The 22849-nt window shown below is 45.2% G+C and overlaps 2 non-coding genes across 2 annotated transcripts; both read left to right on the plus strand.

The window, feature by feature from the left end:
• Nucleotides 1–15946: 15946 nt before the first annotated feature.
• On the plus strand, nt 15947–16018 carry TRNAM-CAU (transfer RNA methionine (anticodon CAU)). The gene has a single exon. It is a non-coding gene; the product is annotated as a tRNA-Met (tRNA).
• A 2225-nt stretch (nt 16019–18243) lies between these two features.
• TRNAM-CAU (transfer RNA methionine (anticodon CAU)) lies at nt 18244–18315 on the plus strand. Its single transcript has one exon. It is a non-coding gene; the product is annotated as a tRNA-Met (tRNA).
• The last annotated feature ends 4534 nt before the right edge of the window (nt 18316–22849 follow it).

Below are 22849 nucleotides of genomic sequence, written 5' to 3' on the forward strand. Positions count from 1 at the left end.
CATATAATGTCGATGTAAGCAGAGTGGCGCAGTGGAAGCGTACTGGGCCCATAACCCAGAGGTCCGTGGATCGAAACCACGCTCTGCTATGTTATTGCAAAGTAGCATTTGCTATTTTGGTATCAGTTAGTTTTTCATAAAATGGTGATGTAAGCAGAATGGCGCAGTGGAAGCGTGCTGGGCCCATGACCCAGAGGTCCGTGGATCGAAACTACGCTCTGCTGAATTAAAGCAAAATAGCACTTGCTATTTTGATATAAGTTAGTTTGTTCATACAATGATCATGTAAGCAGAATGGCGCAGTGGAAGCGTGCTGGGCCCATAACCCAGAGGTCCGTGGATCGAAACCACGCTCTGCTAAATTAAAGCAAAATAGCACTTGCTATTTTGCTATCAGTTAGTTTTTCATACAATGATCATGTAAGCAGAGTGGCGCAATGGAAGCGTGGTGGGCCCATAACCCAGAGGTCCGTGGATCGAGACCACGCTCTGCTATGTTAGTGCAAAGTAGCACTTGCTATTTTGATATAAGTTAGTTTGTTCATACCATGATCATGTTAGCAGAGTAGCGCAGTGGAAGCTTGCTGGGCCCATAACCCAGAGGTCCGTGGATCGAAACCACGCTCTGCTATGTTATTGCAAAGTAGCATTTGCTATTTTGGTATCAGTTAGTTTTTCATATACTGGTGATGTAAGCAGAGTGGTGCAGTGGAAGCGTGCTGGGCCCAAAACCCAGAGGTCCGTGGATCGAAACCACGCTCTGCTATGTTAATGCAAAGTAGCATTTGCTATTTTGGTATCAGTTAGTTTTTCATATAATAGCGATGTAAGCAGAGGGGCGCAGTGGAAGCGTACTGGGCCCATAACCCAGAGGTCCGTGGATCGAAACCACGCTCTGCTATGTTATTGCAAAGTAGCATTTGCTATTTTGGTATCAGTTAGTTTTTCATATAATCGTGATGTAAGCAGAGTGGCGCAGTGGAAGCGTGCTTGGCCCATAACCCAGAGGTCCGTGGATCGAAACCACGCTCTGCTATGTTAATGCAAAGTAGCATTTGCTATTTTGGTATCAGTTAGTTTTTCATATAGTGGTGATGTAAGCAGAGTGCCGCAGTGGAAGCGTGCTGGGCCCATAACCCAGAGGTCCGTGAATCGAAACCACGCTCTGCTATGTTATTGCAAAGTAGCATTTGCTATTTTGCTATTAGTTAGTTTTTCATGTAACGGTGATGTATGCAGAGTGGCGCAGTGGAAGCGTACTGGGCCCAAAACCCAGAGGTCCGTGGATCGAAACCACGCTCTGCTATGTTATTGCAAAGTAGCATTTGCTATTTTGGTATCAGTTAGTTTTTCATATACTGGTGATGTAAGCAGAGTGGCGCAGTGGAAGCGTGCTGGGCCCAAAACCCAGAGGTCCGTGGATCGAAACCACGCTCTGCTATGTTAATGCAAAGTAGCATTTGCTATTTTGGTATCAGTTAGTTTTTCATATAATGGCGATGTAAGCAGAGTGGCGCAGTGGAAGCGTGCTGGGCCCAAAACTCAGAGGTCCGTGGATCGAAACCACGCTCTGCTATGTTAATGCAAAGTAGCATTTGCTATTTTGGTATCAGTTAGTTTTTCATATAATGGCGATGTAAGCAGAGTGGCGCAGTGGAAGCGTACTGGGCCCATAACCCAGAGGTCCGTGGATCGAAACCACGCTCTGCTATGTTATTGCAAAGTAGCATTTGCTATTTTGGTATCAGTTAGTTTTTCATATAATGGTGATGTAAGCAGAATGGCGGAGTGGAAGCGTGCTGGGCCCATGACCCAGAGGTCCGTGGATCGAAACCACGCTCTGCTAAATTAAAGCAAAATAGCACTTGCTATTTTGATATAAGTTAGTTTGTTCATACAATGATCATGTAAGCAGAGTGGCGCAATGAAAGCGTGCTGGGCCCATAACCCAGAGGTCCGTGGATCGAGACCACGCTCTGCTATGTTATTGAAAAGTAGCATTTGCTATTTTGGTATCAGTTAGTTTTTCATATAATCGTGATGTAAGCAGAGTGGCGCAGTGGAAGCGTGCTTGGCCCATAACCCAGAGGTCCGTGGATCGAAACCACGCTCTACTATGTTAATGCAAAGTAGCATTTGCTATTTTGGTATCAGTTAGTTTTTCATAGAATAGTGATGTAAGCAGAGTGGCGCAGTGGAAGCGTGCTGGGCCCATGACCCAGAGGTCCATGGATCGAAACCACGCTCTACTATGTTAATGCAAAGTAGCATTTGCTATTTTGGTATCAGTTAGTTTTTCATATAATGGTGATGTAAGCAGAGTGGCGCAGTGGAAGCGTGCTGGGCCCAAAACCCAGAGGTCCGTGGATCGAAACCACGCTCTGCTATCTTAATGCAAAGTAGCATTTGCTATTTTGGTATCAGTTAGTTTTTCATATAATGGCGATGTAAGCAGAAAGGCGGAGTGGAAGCGTGCTGGGCCCATGACCCAGAGGTCCGTGGATCGAAACCACGCTCTGCTAAATTAAAGCAAAATAGCACTTGCTATTTTGATATAAGTTAGTTTGTTCATACAATGATCATGTAAGCAGAGTGGCGCAATGGAAGCGTGCTGGGCCCATAACCCAGAGGTCCGTGGATCGAGACCACGCTCTGCTATGTTATTGAAAAGTAGCATTTGCTATTTTGGTATCAGTTAGTTTTTCATATAATCGTGATGTAAGCAGAGTGGCGCAGTGGAAGCGTGCTTGGCCCATAACCCAGAGGTCCGTGGATCGAAACCACGCTCTGCTATGTTAATGCAAAGTAGCATTTGCTATTTTATTATCAGTTAGTTTTTCATATAATGGTGATGTAAGCAGAGTGGCGCAGTGGAAGCGTGCTGGGCCCATAACCCAGAGGTCCGTGAATCGAAACCACGCTCTGCTAAGTTATTGCAAAGTAGCATTTGCTATTTTGGTATCAGTTAGTTTTTCATATAATGGTGATGTAAGCAGAAAGGCGGAGTGGAAGCGTGCTGGGCCCATGACCCAGAGGTCCGTGGATCGAAACCACGCTCTGCTAAATTAAAGCAAAATAGCACTTGCTATTTTGATATAAGTTAGTTTGTTCATACAATGATCATGTAAGCAGAGTGGCGTAATGGAAGCGTGCTGGGCCCATAACCCAGAGGTCCGTGGATCGAGACCACGCTCTGCTATGTTATTGAAAAGTAGCATTTGCTATTTTGGTATCAGTTAGTTTTTCATATAATGGTGATGTAAGCAGAGTGGCGCAGTGGAAGCGTGCTGGGCCCATAACCCAGAGGTCCGTGGATCGAAACCACGCTCTGCTATGTTATTGCAAAGTAGCATTTGCTATTTTGGTATCAGTTAGTTTTTCATATAATGGTGATGTAAGCAGAAAGGCGGAGTGGAAGCGTGCTGGGCCCATGACCCAGAGGTCCGTGGATCGAAACCACGCTCTGCTAAATTAAAGCAAAATAGCACTTGCTATTTTGATATAAGTTAGTTTGTTCATACAATGATCATGTAAGCAGAGTGGCGCAATGGAAGCGTGCTGGGCCCATAACCCAGAGGTCCGTGGATCGAGACCACGCTCTGCTATGTTATTGAAAAGTAGCATTTGCTATTTTGGTATCAGTTAGTTTTTCATATAATCGTGATGTAAGCAGAGTGGCGCAGTGGAAGCGTGCTTGGCCCATAACCCAGAGGTCCGTGGATCGAAACCACGCTCTGCTATGTTATTGCAAAGTAGCATTTGCTATTTTGGTATCAGTTAGTTTTTCATATAATGGTGATGTAAACAGAGTGGCGCAGTGGAAGCGTGCTGGGCCCATAACCCAGAGGTCCGTGGATCGAAACCACGCTCTGCTATGTTATTGCAAAGTAGCATTTGCTATTTTGCTATCAGTTAGTTTTTCATGTAACGGTGATGTATGCAGAGTGGCGCAGTGGAAGCTCGCTGGGCCCATGACCCAGAGGTCCATGGATCGAAACCACGCTCTACTATGTTAATGCAAAGTAGCATTTGCTATTTTGGTATCAGTTAGTTTTTCATAGAATGGTGATGTAAGCAGAGTGGCGCAGTGGAAGCGTGCTGGGCCCAAAACCCAGAGGTCCGTGGATCGAAACCACGCTCTGCTATGTTATTGCAAAGTAGCATTTGCTATTTTGGTATCAGTTAGTTTTTCATATAATGGTGATGTAAGCAGAGTGGCGCAGTGGAAGCGTGCTGGGCTCAAAACCCAGAGGTCCGTGGATCGACACCACGCTCTGCTATGTTAATGCAAAGTAGCATTTGCTATTTTGGTATCAGTTAGTTTTTCATATAATGTCGATGTAAGCAGAGTGGCGCAGTGGAAGCGTACTGGGCCCATAACCCAGAGGTCCGTGGATCGAAACCACGCTCTGCTATGTTATTGCAAAGTAGCATTTGCTATTTTGGTATCATTTAGTTTTTCATAAAATGGTGATGTAAGCAGAATGGCGCAGTGGAAGCGTGCTGGGCCCATAACCCAGAGGTCCGTGGATCGAAACCACGCTCTGCTATGTTATTGCAAAGTAGCATTTGCTATTTTGATATAAGTTAGTTTGTTCATACCATGATCATGTTAGCAGAGTAGCGCAGTGGAAGCTTGCTGGGCCCATAACCCAGAGGTCCGTGGATCGAAACCACGCTCTGCTATGTTATTGCAAAGTAGCATTTGCTATTTTGGTATCAGTTAGTTTTTCATATACTGGTGATGTAAGCAGAGTGGTGCAGTGGAAGCGTGCTGGGCCCAAAACCCAGAGGTCCGTGGATCGAAACCACGCTCTGCTATGTTAATGCAAAGTAGCATTTGCTATTTTGGTATCAGTTAGTTTTTCATATAATGGCGATGTAAGCAGAGGGGCGCAGTGGAAGCGTACTGGGCCCATAACCCAGAGGTCCGTGGATCGAAACCACGCTCTGCTATGTTATTGCAAAGTAGCATTTGCTATTTTGGTATCAGTTAGTTTTTCATATAATCGTGATGTAAGCAGAGTGGCGCAGTGGAAGCGTGCTTGGCCCATAACCCAGAGGTCCGTGGATCGAAACCACGCTCTGCTATGTTAATGCAAAGTAGCATTTGCTATTTTATTATCAGTTAGTTTTTCATATAATGGTGATGTAAGCAGAGTGGCGCAGTGGAAGCGTGCTGGGCCCATAACCCAGAGGTCCGTGAATCGAAACCACGCTCTGCTATGTTATTGCAAAGTAGCATTTGCTATTTTGGTATCAGTTAGTTTTTCATATAATGGTGATGTAAGCAGAAAGGCGGAGTGGAAGCGTGCTGGGCCCATGACCCAGAGGTCCGTGGATCGAAACCACGCTCTGCTAAATTAAAGCAAAATAGCACTTGCTATTTTGATATAAGTTAGTTTGTTCATACAATGATCATGTAAGCAGAGTGGCGCAATGGAAGCGTGCTGGGCCCATAACCCAGAGGTCCGTGGATCGAGACCACGCTCTGCTATGTTATTGAAAAGTAGTATTTGCTATTTTGGTATCAGTTAGTTTTTCATATAATGGCGATGTAAGCAGAGTGGCGCAGTGGAAGCGTGCTGGGCCCAAAACTCAGAGGTCCGTGGATCGAAACCACGCTCTGCTATGTTAATGCAAAGTAGCATTTGCTATTTTGGTATCAGTTAGTTTTTCATATAATGGCGATGTAAGCAGAGTGGCGCAGTGGAAGCGTACTGGGCCCATAACCCAGAGGTCCGTGGATCGAAACCACGCTCTGCTACGTTATTGCAAAGTAGCATTTGCTATTTTGGTATCAGTTAGTTTTTCATATAATGGTGATGTAAGCAGAATGGCGGAGTGGAAGCGTGCTGGGCCCATGACCCAGAGGTCCGTGGATCGAAACCACGCTCTGCTAAATTAAAGCAAAATAGCACTTGCTATTTTGATATAAGTTAGTTTGTTCATACAATGATCATGTAAGCAGAGTGGCGCAATGAAAGCGTGCTGGGCCCATAACCCAGAGGTCCGTGGATCGAGACCACGCTCTGCTATGTTATTGAAAAGTAGCATTTGCTATTTTGGTATCAGTTAGTTTTTCATATAATCGTGATGTAAGCAGAGTGGCGCAGTGGAAGCGTGCTTGGCCCATAACCCAGAGGTCCGTGGATCGAAACCACGCTCTACTATGTTAATGCAAAGTAGCATTTGCTATTTTGGTATCAGTTAGTTTTTCATAGAATAGTGATGTAAGCAGAGTGGCGCAGTGGAAGCGTGCTGGGCCCATGACCCAGAGGTCCGTGGATCGAAACCACGCTCTGCTAAATTAAAGCAAAATAGCACTTGCTATTTTGATATAAGTTAGTTTGTTCATACAATGATCATGTAAGCAGAGTGGCGCAATGGAAGCGTGCTGGGCCCATAACCCAGAGGTCCGTGGATCGAGACCACGCTCTGCTATGTTATTGAAAAGTAGCATTTGCTATTTTGGTATCAGTTAGTTTTTCATATAATCGTGATGTAAGCAGAGTGGCGCAGTGGAAGCGTGCTTGGCCCATAACCCAGAGGTCCGTGGATCGAAACCACGCTCTGCTATGTTAATGCAAAGTAGCATTTGCTATTTTATTATCAGTTAGTTTTTCATATAATGGTGATGTAAGCAGAGTGGCGCAGTGGAAGCGTGCTGGGCCCATAACCCAGAGGTCCGTGAATCGAAACCACGCTCTGCTATGTTATTGCAAAGTAGCATTTGCTATTTTGGTATCAGTTAGTTTTTCATATAATGGTGATGTAAGCAGAAAGGCGGAGTGGAAGCGTGCTGGGCCCATGACCCAGAGGTCCGTGGATCGAAACCACGCTCTGCTAAATTAAAGCAAAATAGCACTTGCTATTTTGATATAAGTTAGTTTGTTCATACAATGATCATGTAAGCAGAGTGGCGTAATGGAAGCGTGCTGGGCCCATAACCCAGAGGTCCGTGGATCGAGACCACGCTCTGCTATGTTATTGAAAAGTAGCATTTGCTATTTTGGTATCAGTTAGTTTTTCATATAATGGTGATGTAAGCAGAGTGGCGCAGTGGAAGCGTGCTGGGCCCATAACCCAGAGGTCCGTGGATCGAAACCACGCTCTGCTATGTTATTGCAAAGTAGCATTTGCTATTTTGGTATCAGTTAGTTTTTCATATAATGGTGATGTAAGCAGAAAGGCGGAGTGGAAGCGTGCTGGGCCCATGACCCAGAGGTCCGTGGATCGAAACCACGCTCTGCTAAATTAAAGCAAAATAGCACTTGCTATTTTGATATAAGTTAGTTTGTTCATACAATGATCATGTAAGCAGAGTGGCGCAATGGAAGCGTGCTGGGCCCATAACCCAGAGGTCCGTGGATCGAGACCACGCTCTGCTATGTTATTGAAAAGTAGCATTTGCTATTTTGGTATCAGTTAGTTTTTCATATAATCGTGATGTAAGCAGAGTGGCGCAGTGGAAGCGTGCTTGGCCCATAACCCAGAGGTCCGTGGATCGAAACCACGCTCTGCTAAATTAAAGCAAAATAGCACTTGCTATTTTGATATAAGTTAGTTTGTTCATACAATGATCATGTAAGCAGAGTGGCGCAATGGAAGCGTGCTGGGCCCATAACCCAGAGGTCCGTGGATCGAGACCACGCTCTGCTATGTTATTGAAAAGTAGCATTTGCTATTTTGGTATCAGTTAGTTTTTCATATAATCGTGATGTAAGCAGAGTGGCGCAGTGGAAGCGTGCTTGGCCCATAACCCAGAGGTCCGTGGATCGAAACCACGCTCTGCTATGTTAATGCAAAGTAGCATTTGCTATTTTATTATCAGTTAGTTTTTCATATAATGGTGATGTAAGCAGAGTGGCGCAGTGGAAGCGTGCTGGGCCCATAACCCAGAGGTCCGTGAATCGAAACCACGCTCTGCTATGTTATTGCAAAGTAGCATTTGCTATTTTGGTATCAGTTAGTTTTTCATATAATGGTGATGTAAGCAGAAAGGCGGAGTGGAAGCGTGCTGGGCCCATGACCCAGAGGTCCGTGGATCGAAACCACGCTCTGCTAAATTAAAGCAAAATAGCACTTGCTATTTTGATATAAGTTAGTTTGTTCATACAATGATCATGTAAGCAGAGTGGCGTAATGGAAGCGTGCTGGGCCCATAACCCAGAGGTCCGTGGATCGAGACCACGCTCTGCTATGTTATTGAAAAGTAGCATTTGCTATTTTGGTATCAGTTAGTTTTTCATATAATGGTGATGTAAGCAGAGTGGCGCAGTGGAAGCGTGCTGGGCCCATAACCCAGAGGTCCGTGGATCGAAACCACGCTCTGCTATGTTATTGCAAAGTAGCATTTGCTATTTTGGTATCAGTTAGTTTTTCATATAATGGTGATGTAAGCAGAAAGGCGGAGTGGAAGCGTGCTGGGCCCATGACCCAGAGGTCCGTGGATCGAAACCACGCTCTGCTAAATTAAAGCAAAATAGCACTTGCTATTTTGATATAAGTTAGTTTGTTCATACAATGATCATGTAAGCAGAGTGGCGCAATGGAAGCGTGCTGGGCCCATAACCCAGAGGTCCGTGGATCGAGACCACGCTCTGCTATGTTATTGAAAAGTAGCATTTGCTATTTTGGTATCAGTTAGTTTTTCATATAATCGTGATGTAAGCAGAGTGGCGCAGTGGAAGCGTGCTTGGCCCATAACCCAGAGGTCCGTGGATCGAAACCACGCTCTGCTATGTTATTGCAAAGTAGCATTTGCTATTTTGGTATCAGTTAGTTTTTCATATAATGGTGATGTAAGCAGAGTGGCGCAGTGGAAGCGTGCTGGGCCCATAACCCAGAGGTCCGTGGATCGAAACCACGCTCTGCTATGTTATTGCAAAGTAGCATTTGCTATTTTGCTATCAGTTAGTTTTTCATGTAACGGTGATGTATGCAGAGTGGCGCAGTGGAAGCTCGCTGGGCCCATGACCCAGAGGTCCGTGGATCGAAACCACGCTCTGCTAAATTAAAGCAAAATAGCACTTGCTATTTTGATATAAGTTAGTTTGTTCATACAATGATCATGTAAGCAGAGTGGCGTAATGGAAGCGTGCTGGGCCCATAACCCAGAGGTCCGTGGATCGAGACCACGCTCTGCTATGTTATTGAAAAGTAGCATTTGCTATTTTGGTATCAGTTAGTTTTTCATATAATGGTGATGTAAGCAGAGTGGCGCAGTGGAAGCGTGCTGGGCCCATAACCCAGAGGTCCGTGGATCGAAACCACGCTCTGCTATGTTATTGCAAAGTAGCATTTGCTATTTTGGTATCAGTTAGTTTTTCATATAATGGTGATGTAAGCAGAAAGGCGGAGTGGAAGCGTGCTGGGCCCATGACCCAGAGGTCCGTGGATCGAAACCACGCTCTGCTAAATTAAAGCAAAATAGCACTTGCTATTTTGATATAAGTTAGTTTGTTCATACAATGATCATGTAAGCAGAGTGGCGCAATGGAAGCGTGCTGGGCCCATAACCCAGAGGTCCGTGGATCGAGACCACGCTCTGCTATGTTATTGAAAAGTAGCATTTGCTATTTTGGTATCAGTTAGTTTTTCATATAATCGTGATGTAAGCAGAGTGGCGCAGTGGAAGCGTGCTTGGCCCATAACCCAGAGGTCCGTGGATCGAAACCACGCTCTGCTATGTTATTGCAAAGTAGCATTTGCTATTTTGGTATCAGTTAGTTTTTCATAGAATGGTGATGTAAGCAGAGTGGCGCAGTGGAAGCGTGCTGGGCCCAAAACCCAGAGGTCCGTGGATCGAAACCACGCTCTGCTATGTTATTGCAAAGTAGCATTTGCTATTTTGGTATCAGTTAGTTTTTCATATAATGGTGATGTAAGCAGAGTGGCGCAGTGGAAGCGTGCTGGGCTCAAAACCCAGAGGTCCGTGGATCGACACCACGCTCTGCTATGTTAATGCAAAGTAGCATTTGCTATTTTGGTATCAGTTAGTTTTTCATATAATGTCGATGTAAGCAGAGTGGCGCAGTGGAAGCGTACTGGGCCCATAACCCAGAGGTCCGTGGATCGAAACCACGCTCTGCTATGTTATTGCAAAGTAGCATTTCCTATTTTGGTATCAGTTAGTTTTTCATAAAATGGTGATGTAAGCAGAATGGCGCAGTGGAAGCGTGCTGGGCCCATGACCCAGAGGTCCGTGGATCGAAACTACGCTCTGCTGAATTAAAGCAAAATAGCACTTGCTATTTTGATATAAGTTAGTTTGTTCATACAATGATCATGTAAGCAGAATGGCGCAGTGGAAGCGTGCTGGGCCCATAACCCAGAGGTCCGTGGATCGAAACCACGCTCTGCTAAATTAAAGCAAAATAGCACTTGCTATTTTGCTATCAGTTAGTTTTTCATACAATGATCATGTAAGCAGAGTGGCGCAATGGAAGCGTGGTGGGCCCATAACCCAGAGGTCCGTGGATCGAGACCACGCTCTGCTATGTTAGTGCAAAGTAGCACTTGCTATTTTGATATAAGTTAGTTTGTTCATACCATGATCATGTTAGCAGAGTAGCGCAGTGGAAGCTTGCTGGGCCCATAACCCTCAGGTCCGTGGATCGAAACCACGCTCTGCTATGTTATTGCAAAGTAGCATTTGATATTTTGGTATCAGTTAGTTTTTCATATAATGGTGATGTAAGCAGAGTGGCGCAGTGGAAGCGTGCTGGGCCCATAACCCAGAGGTCCGTGGATCGAAACCACGCTCTGCTATGTTATTGCAAAGTAGCATTTGCTATTTTGATATAAGTTAGTTTGTTCATACCATGATCATGTTAGCAGAGTAGCGCAGTGGAAGCTTGCTGGGCCCATAACCCAGAGGTCCGTGGATCGAAACCACGCTCTGCTATGTTATTGCAAAGTAGCATTTGCTATTTTGGTATCAGTTAGTTTTTCATATACTGGTGATGTAAGCAGAGTGGTGCAGTGGAAGCGTGCTGGGCCCAAAACCCAGAGGTCCGTGGATCGAAACCACGCTCTGCTATGTTAATGCAAAGTAGCATTTGCTATTTTGGTATCAGTTAGTTTTTCATATAATGGCGATGTAAGCAGAGGGGCGCAGTGGAAGCGTACTGGGCCCATAACCCAGAGGTCCGTGGATCGAAACCACGCTCTGCTATGTTATTGCAAAGTAGCATTTGCTATTTTGGTATCAGTTAGTTTTTCATATAATCGTGATGTAAGCAGAGTGGCGCAGTGGAAGCGTGCTTGGCCCATAACCGAGAGGTCCGTGGATCGAAACCACGCCCTGCTATGTTAATGCAAAGTAGCATTTGCTATTTTGGTATCAGTTAGTTTTTCATATAGTGGTGATGTAAGCAGAGTGCCGCAGTGGAAGCGTGCTGGGCCCATAACCCAGAGGTCCGTGGATCGAAACCACGCTCTGCTATGTTATTGCAAAGTAGCATTTGCTATTTTGCTATTAGTTAGTTTTTCATGTAACGGTGATGTATGCAGAGTGGCGCAGTGGAAGCGTGCTGGGCCCAAAACCCAGAGGTCCGTGGATCGAAACCACGCTCTGCTATGTTATTGCAAAGTAGCATTTGCTATTTTGGTATCAGTTAGTTTTTCATATAATGGTGATGTAAGCAGAGTGGCGCAGTGGAAGCGTGCTGGGCTCAAAACCCAGAGGTCCGTGGATCGACACCACGCTCTGCTATGTTAATGCAAAGTAGCATTTGCTATTTTGGTATCAGTTAGTTTTTCATATAATGTCGATGTAAGCAGAGTGGCGCAGTGGAAGCGTACTGGGCCCATAACCCAGAGGTCCGTGGATCGAAACCACGCTCTGCTATGTTATTGCAAAGTAGCATTTGCTATTTTGGTATCAGTTAGTTTTTCATAAAATGGTGATGTAAGCAGAATGGCGCAGTGGAAGCGTGCTGGGCCCATGACCCAGAGGTCCGTGGATCGAAACTACCCTCTGCTGAATTAAAGCAAAATAGCACTTGCTATTTTGATATAAGTTAGTTTGTTCATACAATGATCATGTAAGCAGAATGGCGCAGTGGAAGCGTGCTGGGCCCATAACCCAGAGGTCCGTGGATCGAAACCACGCTCTGCTAAATTAAAGCAAAATAGCACTTGCTATTTTGCTATCAGTTAGTTTTTCATACAATGATCATGTAAGCAGAGTGGCGCAATGGAAGCGTGGTGGGCCCATAACCCAGAGGTCCGTGGATTGAGACCACGCTCTGCTATGTTAGTGCAAAGTAGCACTTGCTATTTTGATATAAGTTAGTTTGTTCATACCATGATCATGTTAGCAGAGTAGCGCAGTGGAAGCTTGCTGGGCCCATAACCCAGAGGTCCGTGGATCGAAACCACGCTCTGCTTTGTTATTGCAAAGTAGCATTTGCCATTTTGGTATCAGTTAGTTTTTCATATAATGGTGATGTAAGCAGAGTGGCGCAGTGGAAGCGTGCTGGGCCCATAACCCAGAGGTCCGTGGATCGAAACCACGCTCTGCTATGTTATTGCAAAGTAGCATTTGCTATTTGATATAAGTTAGTTTGTTCATACCATGATCATGTTAGCAGAGTAGCGCAGTGGAAGCTTGCTGGGCCCATAACCCAGAGGTCCGTGGATCGAAACCACGCTCTGCTATGTTATTGCAAAGTAGCATTTGCTATTTTGGTATCAGTTAGTTTTTCATATAATCGTGATGTAAGCAGAGTGGCGCAGTGGAAGCGTGCTTGGCCCATAACCCAGAGGTCCGTGGATCGAAACCACGCTCTGCTATGTTAATGCAAAGTAGCATTTGCTATTTTGGTATCAGTTAGTTTTTCATATAGTGGTGATGTAAGCAGAGTGCCGCAGTGGAAGCGTGCTGGGCCCATAACCCAGAGGTCCGTGGATCGAAACCACGCTCTGCTATGTTATTGCAAAGTAGCATTTGCTATTTTGCTATCAGTTAGTTTTTCATGTAACGGTGATGTATGCAGAGTGGCGCAGTGGAAGCTTGCTGGGCCCATGACCCAGAGGTCCATGGATCGAAACCACGCTCTACTATGTTAATGCAAAGTAGCATTTGCTATTTTGGTATCAGTTAGTTTTTCATATACTGGTGATGTAAGCAGAGTGGCGCAGTGGAAGCGTGCTGGGCCCAAACCCCAGAGGTCCGTGGATCGAAACCACGCTCTGCTATGTTAATGCAAAGTAGCATTTGCTATTTTGGTATCAGTTAGTTTGTTCATACCATGGTCATGTAAGCAGAGTAGCGCAGTGGAAGGTTTCTGGGCCCATAACCCAGAGGTCCGTGGATCGAAACCACGCTCTGCTATGTTAAGGCAAAGTAGCATTTCCTATTTTGGTATCAGTTAGTTTTTCATAGCATGGTGATGTAAGCAGAGTGGCGCAGTGGAAGCGTGCTGGGCCCATAACCCAGAGGTCCGTGGATCGAAACCATGCTCTGCTACGTTATTGCAAAGTAGCATTTGCTATTTTGCTAACAGTTAGTTTTTCATGTAACGGTGATGTATGCAGAGTGGCGCAGTGGAAGCGTGCTGGGCCCATAACCCATAGGTCCGTGGATCGAAACCACGCTCTGCTATGTTAATGCAAAGTAGCACTTGCTATTTTGATATAAGTTAGTTTGTTCATACCATGGTCATGTAAGCAGAGTAGCGCAGTGGAAGCTTTCTGGGCCCATAACCCAGAGGTCCGTGGATCGAAACCACGCTCTGCTATGTTAAGGCAAAGTAGCATTTCCTATTTTGGTATCAGTTAGTTTTTCATAGAATGGTGATGTAAGCAGAGTGGCGTAGTGGAAGCGTGCTGGGCCCATAACCCAGAGGTCCGTGGATCGAAACCACGCTCTGCTACGTTATTGCAAAGTAGCATTTGCTATTTTGCTAACAGTTAGTTTTTCATGTAACGGTGATGTATGCAGAGTGGCGCAGTGGAAGCTTGCTGGGCCCATGACCCAGAGGTCCATGGATCGAAACCACGCTCTACTATGTTAATGCAAAGTAGCATTTGCTATTTTGGCATCAGTTAGTTTTTCATAGAATGATGATGTAAGCAGAGTGGCGCAGTGGAAGCGTGCTGGGCCCAAAACCCAGAGGTCCGTGGATCGAAACCACGCTCTGCTATGTTATTGCAAAGTAGCATTTGCTATTTTGGTATCAGTTAGTTTTTCATTTAATATGTAAGCAGAGTGGCGCAGTAAAAGCGTGCTGGGCCCAAAACCCAGAGGTCCGTGGATCGAAACCACGCTCTGCTATTTTGGTATCAGTTAGTTTTTCATATAATAGCGATGTAAGCAGAGTGGCGCAGTGGAAGCGTACTGGGCCCATAACCCAGAGGTCCGTGGATCGAAACCACGCTCTGCTAAATTAAAGCAAAATAGCACTTGCTATTTTGATATAAGTTAGTTTGTTCATACAATGATCATGTAAGCAGAATGGCGCAGTGGAAGCGTGCTGGGCCCATAACCCCGAGGTCAGTGGATCGAAACCACGCTCTGCTAAATTAAAGCAAAATGGCACTTGCTATTTTGCAATCAGTTAGTTTTTCATATAATGGTGATGTAAGCAGAATGGCGCAGTGGAAGCGTGCTGGGCCCATAACCCAGAGGTCCGTGGATCGAAACCACGCTCTGCTAAATTAACGCAAAATAGCACTTGCTATTTTGATATAAGTTAGTTTGTTCATACAATGATTATGTAAGCAGAGTGGCGCAATGGAAGCGTGCTGGGCCCATAACCCAGAGGTCCGTGGATCGAGACCACGCTCTGCTATGTTGTTGAAAAGTAGCATTTGCTATTTTGGTATCAGTTAGTTTTTCATATAATGGTGATGTAAGCAGAGTGGCGCCGTGGAAGCGTGCTGGGCCCATAACCCAGAGGTCCGTGGATCGAAACCACGCTCTGCTATGTTAACGCAAAGTAGCATTTGCTATTTTGGTATCAGTTAGTTTTTCATATAATGGTTATGTAAGCAGAGTGGCGCAGTGAAAGCGTGCTTGGCCCATAACCCAGAGGTCCGTGGATCGAAACCACGCTCTGCTATGTTAATGCAAAGTGGCATTTGCTATTTTGGTATCAGTTAGTTTTTCATATAATGGTTATGTAAGCAGAGTGGCGCAGTGGAAGCGTGCTGGGCCCATAACCCAGAGGTCCGTGGATCGAAACCACGCTCTGCTATGTTAATGCAAAGTAGCATTTGCTCTTATGGTATCAGTTAGTTTTTCATATATTGGTGATGTAAGCAGAGTGGCGCAGTGGAAGCGTGCTGGGCCCATAACCCAGAGGTCCGTGGATCGAAACCACGCTCTGCTATGTTATTGAAAAGTAGCATTTGCTATTTTTGTATCAGTTAGTTTTTCATATAATGGTGATGTAAGCAGAGTGGCGCAGTGGAAGCGTGCTGGGCCCATAACCCAGAGGTCCGTGGATCGAAACCACGCTCTGCTATGTTAATGCAAAGTAGCATTTGTTATTTTGGTATGAGTTGGTTTTTCATAGAATGGTGATGTAAGCAGAGTGGCGCAGTGGAAGCGTGCTGGGCCCAAAACCCAGAGGTCCGTGGATCGAAACCACGCTCTGCTATGTTATTGCAAAGTAGCATTTGCTATTTTGGTATCAGTTAGTTTTTCATAGAATGGTGATGTAAGCAGAGTGGCGCAGTGGAAGCGTGCTGGGCCCAAAACCCAGAGGTCCGTGGATCGAAACCACGCTCTGCTAAATTAAAGCAAAATAGCACTTGCTATTTTGATATAAGTTAGTTTGTTCATACAATGATCATGTAAGCAGAGTGGCGCAATGGAAGCGTGCTGGGCCCATAACCCAGAGGTCCGTGGATCGAAACCACGCTCTGCTAAATTAAAGCAAAATAGCACTTGCTATTTTGATATAAGTTAGTTTGTTCATACAATGATCATGTAAGCAGAGTGGCGCAATGGAAGCGTGCTGGGCTCATAACCCAGAGGTCCGTGGATCGAGACCACGCTCTGCTATGTTATTGAAAAGTAGCATTTGCTATTTTGGTATCAGTTAGTTTTTCATATAATCGTGATGTAAGCAGAGTGGCGCAGTGGAAGCGTGCTTGGCCCATAACCCAGAGGTCCGTGGATCGAAACCACGCTCTGCTATGTTATTGCAAAGTAGCATTTGCTATTTTGCTATCAGTTAGTTTTTCATGTAACGGTGATGTATGCAGAGTGGCGCAGTGGAAGCGTGCTGGGCCCATAACCCATAGGTCCGTGGATCGAAACCACGCTCTGCTATGTTAATGCAAAGTAGCACTTGCTATTTTGCTATCAGTTAGTTTTTCATGTAACGGTGATGTATGCAGAGTGGCGCAGTGGAAGCGTGCTGGGCCCATAACCCATAGGTCCGTGGATCGAAACCACGCTATGCTTTGTTAATGCAAAGTAGCACTTGCTATTTTGATATAAGTTAGTTTGTTCATACCATGGTCATGTAAGCAGAGTAGCGCAGTGGAAGCTTTCTGGGCCCATAACCCAGAGGTCCGTGGATCGAAACCACGCTCTGCTATGTTAAGGCAAAGTAGCATTTCCTATTTTGGTATCAGTTAGTTTTTCATAGAATGGTGATGTAAGCAGAGTGGCGCAGTGGAAGCGTGCTGGGCCCATAACCCAGAGGTCCGTGGATCGAAACCACGCTCTGCTACGTTATTGCAAAGTAGCATTTGCTATTTTGCTAACAGTTAGTTTTTCATGTAATGGTGATGTAAGCAGAGTGGCGCAGTGGAAGCGTGCTGGGCCCATAACCCAGAGGTCCGTGGATCGAAACCACGCTCTTCTATGTTAATGCAAAGTAGCATTTGTTATTTTGGTATAAGTTAGTTTTTCATATAATGGTGATGTAAGCAGAGTGGCGCAGTGGAAGCGTGCTGGGCCCATAACCCAGAGGTCCGTGGATCGAAACCACGCTCTGCTATGTTATTGCAAAGTAGCATTTGCTATTTTGCTATCAGTTAGTTTTTCATATAATGGTGATGTAAGCAGAGTGGCGCAGTGGAAGCGTGCTGGGCCCAAAACCCAGAGGTCCGTGGATCGAAACCACGCTCTGCTATCTTAATGCAAAGTAGCATTTGTTATTTTGGTATAAGTTAGTTTTTCATATAATGGTGATGTAAGCAGAGTGGCGCAGTGGAAGCGTGCTGGGCCCATAACCCAGAGGTCCGTGGATCGAAACCACGCTCTGCTACGTTATTGCAAAGTAGCATTTGCTATTTTGCTAACAGTTAGTTTTTCATGTAATGGTGATGTAAGCAGAGTGGCGCAGTGGAAGCGTGCTGGGCCCATAACCCAGAGGTCCGTGGATCGAAACCACGCTCTGCTATGTTAATGCAAAGTAGCATTTGTTATTTTGGTATAAGTTAGTTTTTCATATAATGGTGATGTAAGCAGAGTGGCGCAGTGGAAGCGTGCTGGGCCCATAACCCAGAGGTCCGTGGATCGAAACCACGCTCTGCTATGTTATTGCAAAGTAGCATTTGCTATTTTGCTATCAGTTAGTTTTTCATGTAACGGTGATGTATGCAGAGTGGCGCAGTGGAAGCGTGCTGGGCCCATAACCCATAGGTCCGTGGATCGAAACCACGCTCTGCTATGTTAATGCAAAGTAGCACTTGCTATTTTGATATAAGTTAGTTTGTTCATACCATGGTCATGTAAGCAGAGTAGCGCAGTGGAAGCTTTCAGGGCCCATAACCCAGAGGTCCGTGGATCGAAACCACGCTCTGCTATGTTAATGCAAAGTAGCATTTGCTATTTTGGCATCAGTTAGTTTTTCATAGAGTGGTTATGTAAGCAGAGTGGCGCAGTGGAAGCGTGCTGGGCCCAAAACCCAGAGGTCCGTGGATCGAAACCACGCTCTGCTATGTTATTGCAAAGTAGCATTTGCTATTTTGGTATCAGTTAGTTTTTCATTTAATGGTGATGTAAGCAGAGTGGCGCAGTGGAAGCGTGCTGGGCCCAAAACCCAGAGGTCCGTGGATCGAAACCACGCTCTGCTATGTTATTGCAAAGTAGCATTTGCTATTTTGGTATCAGTTAGTTTTTCATATAATGGTGATGTAAGCAGAGTGGCGCAGTGGAAGCGTGCTGGGCCCAAAACCCAGAGGTCCGTGGATCGAAACCACGCTCTGCTATGTTAATGCAAAGTAACATTTGCTATTTTGGTATCAGTTAGTTTTTCATATAAAAGCGATGTAAGCAGAGTGGCGCAGTGGAAGCGTACTGGGCCCATAACCCAGAGGTCCGTGGATCGAACCCACGCTCTGCTAAATTAAAGCAAAATAGCACTTGCTATTTTGATATAAGTTAGTTTGTTCATACAATGATCATGTAAGCAGAATGGCGCAGTGGAAGCGTGCTGGGCCCATAACCCAGAGGTCAGTGGATCGAAACCACGCTCTGCTAAATTAAAGCAAAATAGCACTTGCTATTTTGCTATCAGTTAGTTTGTTCATACAATGATCATGTAAGCAGAATGGCGCAGTGGAAGCGTGCTGGGCCCATAACCCAGAGGTCAGTGGATCGAAACCACGCTCTGCTAAAATAAAGCAAAATAGCACTTGCTATTTTGCTATCAGTTAGTTTTTCATATAATGGTGATTTAAGCAGAATGGCGCAGTGGAAGCGTGCTGGACCCATAACCCAGAGGTCCGTGGATCGAAACCACGCTCTGCTAAATTAACGCAAAATAGCACTTGCTATTTTGATATAAGTTAGTTTGTTCATACAATGATCATGTAAGCAGAGTGGCGCAATGGAAGCGTGCTGGGCCCATAACCCAGAGGTCCGTGGATAGAGACCACGCTCTGCTATGTTGTTGAAAAGTAGCATTTGCTATTTTGGTATCAGTTAGTTTTTCATATAATGGTGATGTAAGCAGAGTGGCGCAGTGGAAGCGTGCTGGGCCCATAACCCAGAGGTCCGTGGATCGAAACCACGCTCTGCTATGTTAATGCAAAGTAGCATTTGCTATTTTGGTATCAGTTAGTTTTTCATATAATGGTTATGTAAGCAGAGTGGCGCAGTGGAAGCGTGCTGGGCCCATAACCCATAGGTCCGTGGATCGAAACCACGCTCTTTTATGTTATTGCAAAGTAGCATTTGCTATTTTGATATAAGTTAGTTTGTTCATACAATGATCATGTAAGCAGAATGGCGCAGTGGAAGCGTGCTGGGCCCGTAACCCAGAGGTCAGTGGATCGAAACCACGCTCTGCTAAATTAAAGCAAAATAGCACTTGCTATTTTGCTATCAGTTAGTTTGTTCATACAATGATCATGTAAGCAGAATGGCGCAGTGGAAGCGTGCTGGGCCCATAACCCAGAGGTCAGTGGATCGAAACCACGCTCTGCTAAAATAAAGCAAAATAGCACTTGCTATTTTGCTATCAGTTAGTTTTTATATAATGGTGATTTAAGCAGAATGGCGCAGTGGAAGCGTGCTGGACCCATAACCCAGAGGTCCGTGGATCGAAACCACGCTCTGCTAAATTAACGCAAAATAGCACTTGCTATTTTGATATAAGTTAGTTTGTTCATACAATGATCATGTAAGCAGAGTGGCGCAATGGAAGCGTGCTGGGCCCATAACCCAGAGGTCCGTGGATCGAGACCACGCTCTGCTATGTTGTTGAAAAGTAGCATTTGCTATTTTGGTATCAGTTAGTTTTTCATATAATGGTGATGTAAGCAGAGTGGCGCAGTAGAAGCGTGCTGGGCCCATAACCCAGAGGTCCGTGGATCGAAACCACGCTCTGCTATGTTTATGCAAAGTAGCATTTGCTCTTATGGTATCAGTTAGTTTTTCATATAATGGTGATGTAAGCAGAGTGGCGCAGTAGAAGCGTGCTGGGCCCATAACCCAGAGGTCCGTGGATCGAAACCACGCTCTGCTATGTTAATGCAAAGTAGCATTTGCTATTTTGGTATCAGTTAGTTTTTCATATAATGGTTATGTAAGCAGAGTGGCGCAGTGGAAGCGTGCTGGGCCCATAACTCAGAGGTCCGTGGATCGAAACCACGCTCTGCTATGTTAATGCAAAGTAGCATTTGCTCTTATGGTATCAGTTAGTTTTTCATATATTGGTGATGTAAGCAGAGTGGCGCAGTGGAAGCGTGCTAAGCCCATAACCCAGAGGTCCGTGTATCGAGACCACGCTCTGCTATGTTGTTGAAAAGTAGCATTTGCTATTTTGGTATCAGTTAGTTTTTCATATAATGGTGATGTAAGCAGAGTGGCGCAGTAGAAGCGTGCTGGCCCCATAACCCAGAGGTCCGTGGATCGAAACCACGCTCTGCTATGTTAATGCAAAGTAGCATTTGCTATTTTGGTATCAGTTAGTTTTTCATATAATGGTTATGTAAGCAGAGTGGCGCAGTGGAAGCGTGCTGGGCCCAAAACCCAGAGGTCCGTGGATCGAAACCACGCTCTGCTATGTTATTGCAAAGTAGCATTTGCTATTTTGGTATCAGTTAGTTTTTCATATAATGGTGATGTAAGCAGAGTGGCGCAGTGGAAGCGTGCTGGGCCCAAAACCCAGAGGTCCGTGGATCGAAACCACGCTCTGCTATGTTATTGCAAAGTAGCATTTGCTATTTTGGTATCAGTTAGTTTTTCATACAATGATCATGTAAGCAGAGTGGCGCAATGGAAGCGTGCTGGGCCCATAACCCAGAGGTCCGTGGATCGAAACCACGCTCTGCTATGTTAATGCAAAGTAGCATTTGCTATTTTGGTATCAGTTAGTTTTTCATATAATGGTTATGTAAGCAGAGTGGCGCAGTGGAAGCGTGCTGGGCCCATAACCCATAGGTCCGTGGATCGAAACCACGCTCTGCTATGTTATTGCAAAGTAGCATTTGCTATTTTGATATAAGTTAGTTTGTTCATACAATGATCATGTAAGCAGAATGGCGCAGTGGAAGCGTGCTGGGCCCATAACCCAGAGGTCAGTGGATCGAAACCACGCTCTGCTAAATTAAAGCAAAATAGCACTTGCTATTTTGCTATCAGTTAGTTTGTTCATACAATGATCATGTAAGCAGAATGGCGCAGTGGAAGCGTGCTGGGCCCATAACCCAGAGGTCAGTGGATCGAAACCACGCTCTGCTAAAATAAAGCAAAATAGCACTTGCTATTTTGCTATCAGTTAGTTTTTCATATAATGGTGATTTAAGCAGAATGGCGCAGTGGAAGCGTGCTGGACCCATAACCCAGAGGTCCGTGGATCGAAACCACGCTCTGCTAAATTAACGCAAAATAGCACTTGCTATTTTGATATAAGTTAGTTTGTTCATACAATGATCATGTAAGCAGAGTGGCGCAATAGAAGCGTGCTGGGCCCATAACCCAGAGGTCCGTGGATCGAGACCACGCTCTGCTATGTTGTTGAAAAGTAGCATTTGCTATTTTGGTATCAGTTAGTTTTTCATATAATGGTGATGTAAGCAGAGTGGCGCAGTAGAAGCGTGCTGGGCCCATAACCCAGAGGTCCGTGGATCGAAACCACGCTCTGCTATGTTAATGCAAAGTAGCATTTGCTATTTTGGTATCAGTTAGTTTTTCATATAATGGTTATGTAAGCAGAGTGGCGCAGTGGAAGCGTGCTGGGCCCATAACTCAGAGGTCCGTGGATCGAAACCACGCTCTGCTATGTTTATGCAAAGTAGCATTTGCTCTTATGGTATCAGTTAGTTTTTCATATAATGGTGATGTAAGCAGAGTGGCGCAGTAGAAGCGTGCTGGGCCCATAACCCAGAGGTCCGTGGATCGAAACCACGCTCTGCTATGTTAATGCAAAGTAGCATTTGCTATTTTGGTATCAGTTAGTTTTTCATATAATGGTTATGTAAGCAGAGTGGCGCAGTGGAACCGTGCTGGGCCCATAACTCAGAGGTCCGTGGATCGAAACCACGCTCTGCTATGTTAATGCAAAGTAGCATTTGCTCTTATGGTATCAGTTAGTTTTTCATATATTGGTGATGTAAGCAGAGTGGCGCAGTGGAAGCGTGCTGGGCCCATAACCCAGAGGTCCGTGGATCGAAACCACGCTCTGCTATGTTAATGCAAAGTAGCATTTGCTATTTTGGTATCAGTTAGTTTTTCATATAATGGCGATGTAAGCAGAGTGGCGCAGTGGAAGCGTACTGGGCCCATAACCCAGAGGTCCGTGGATCGAAACCACGCTCTGCTAAATTAAAGCAAAATAGCACTTGCTATTTTGATATAAGTTAGTTTGTTCATACAATGATCATGTTAGCAGAATGGCGCAGTGGAAGCGTGCTGGGCCCATAACCCAGAGGTCAGTGGATCGAAACCACGCTCTGCTAAATTAAAGCAAAATAGCATTTGCTATTTTGGTATCAGTTAGTTTTTCATATAATGGTTATGTAAGCAGAGTGGCGCAGTGGAAGCGTGCTGGGCCCAAAACCCAGAGGTCCGTGGATCGAAACCACGCTCTGCTATGTTATTGCAAAGTAGCATTTGCTATTTTGGTATCAGTTAGTTTTTCATATAATGGTGATGTAAGCAGAGTGGCGCAGTGGAAGCGTGCTGGGCCCAAAACCCAGAGGTCCGTGGATCGAAACCACGCTCTGCTATGTTATTGCAAAGTAGCATTTGCTATTTTGGTATCAGTTAGTTTTTCATACAATGATCATGTAAGCAGAGTGGCGCAATGGAAGCGTGCTGGGCCCATAACCCAGAGGTCCGTGGATCGAAACCACGCTCTGCTATGTTAATGCAAAGTAGCATTTGCTATTTTGGTATCAGTTAGTTTTTCATATAATGGTTATGTAAGCAGAG

The sequence above is a fragment of the Phalangium opilio genome, unplaced genomic scaffold (genome assembly GCF_054372755.1).
Source record: "Phalangium opilio isolate 3A_F unplaced genomic scaffold, DU_Popi_V2 ptg000078l_1, whole genome shotgun sequence".
Taxonomy (NCBI): domain Eukaryota; kingdom Metazoa; phylum Arthropoda; class Arachnida; order Opiliones; family Phalangiidae; genus Phalangium; species Phalangium opilio.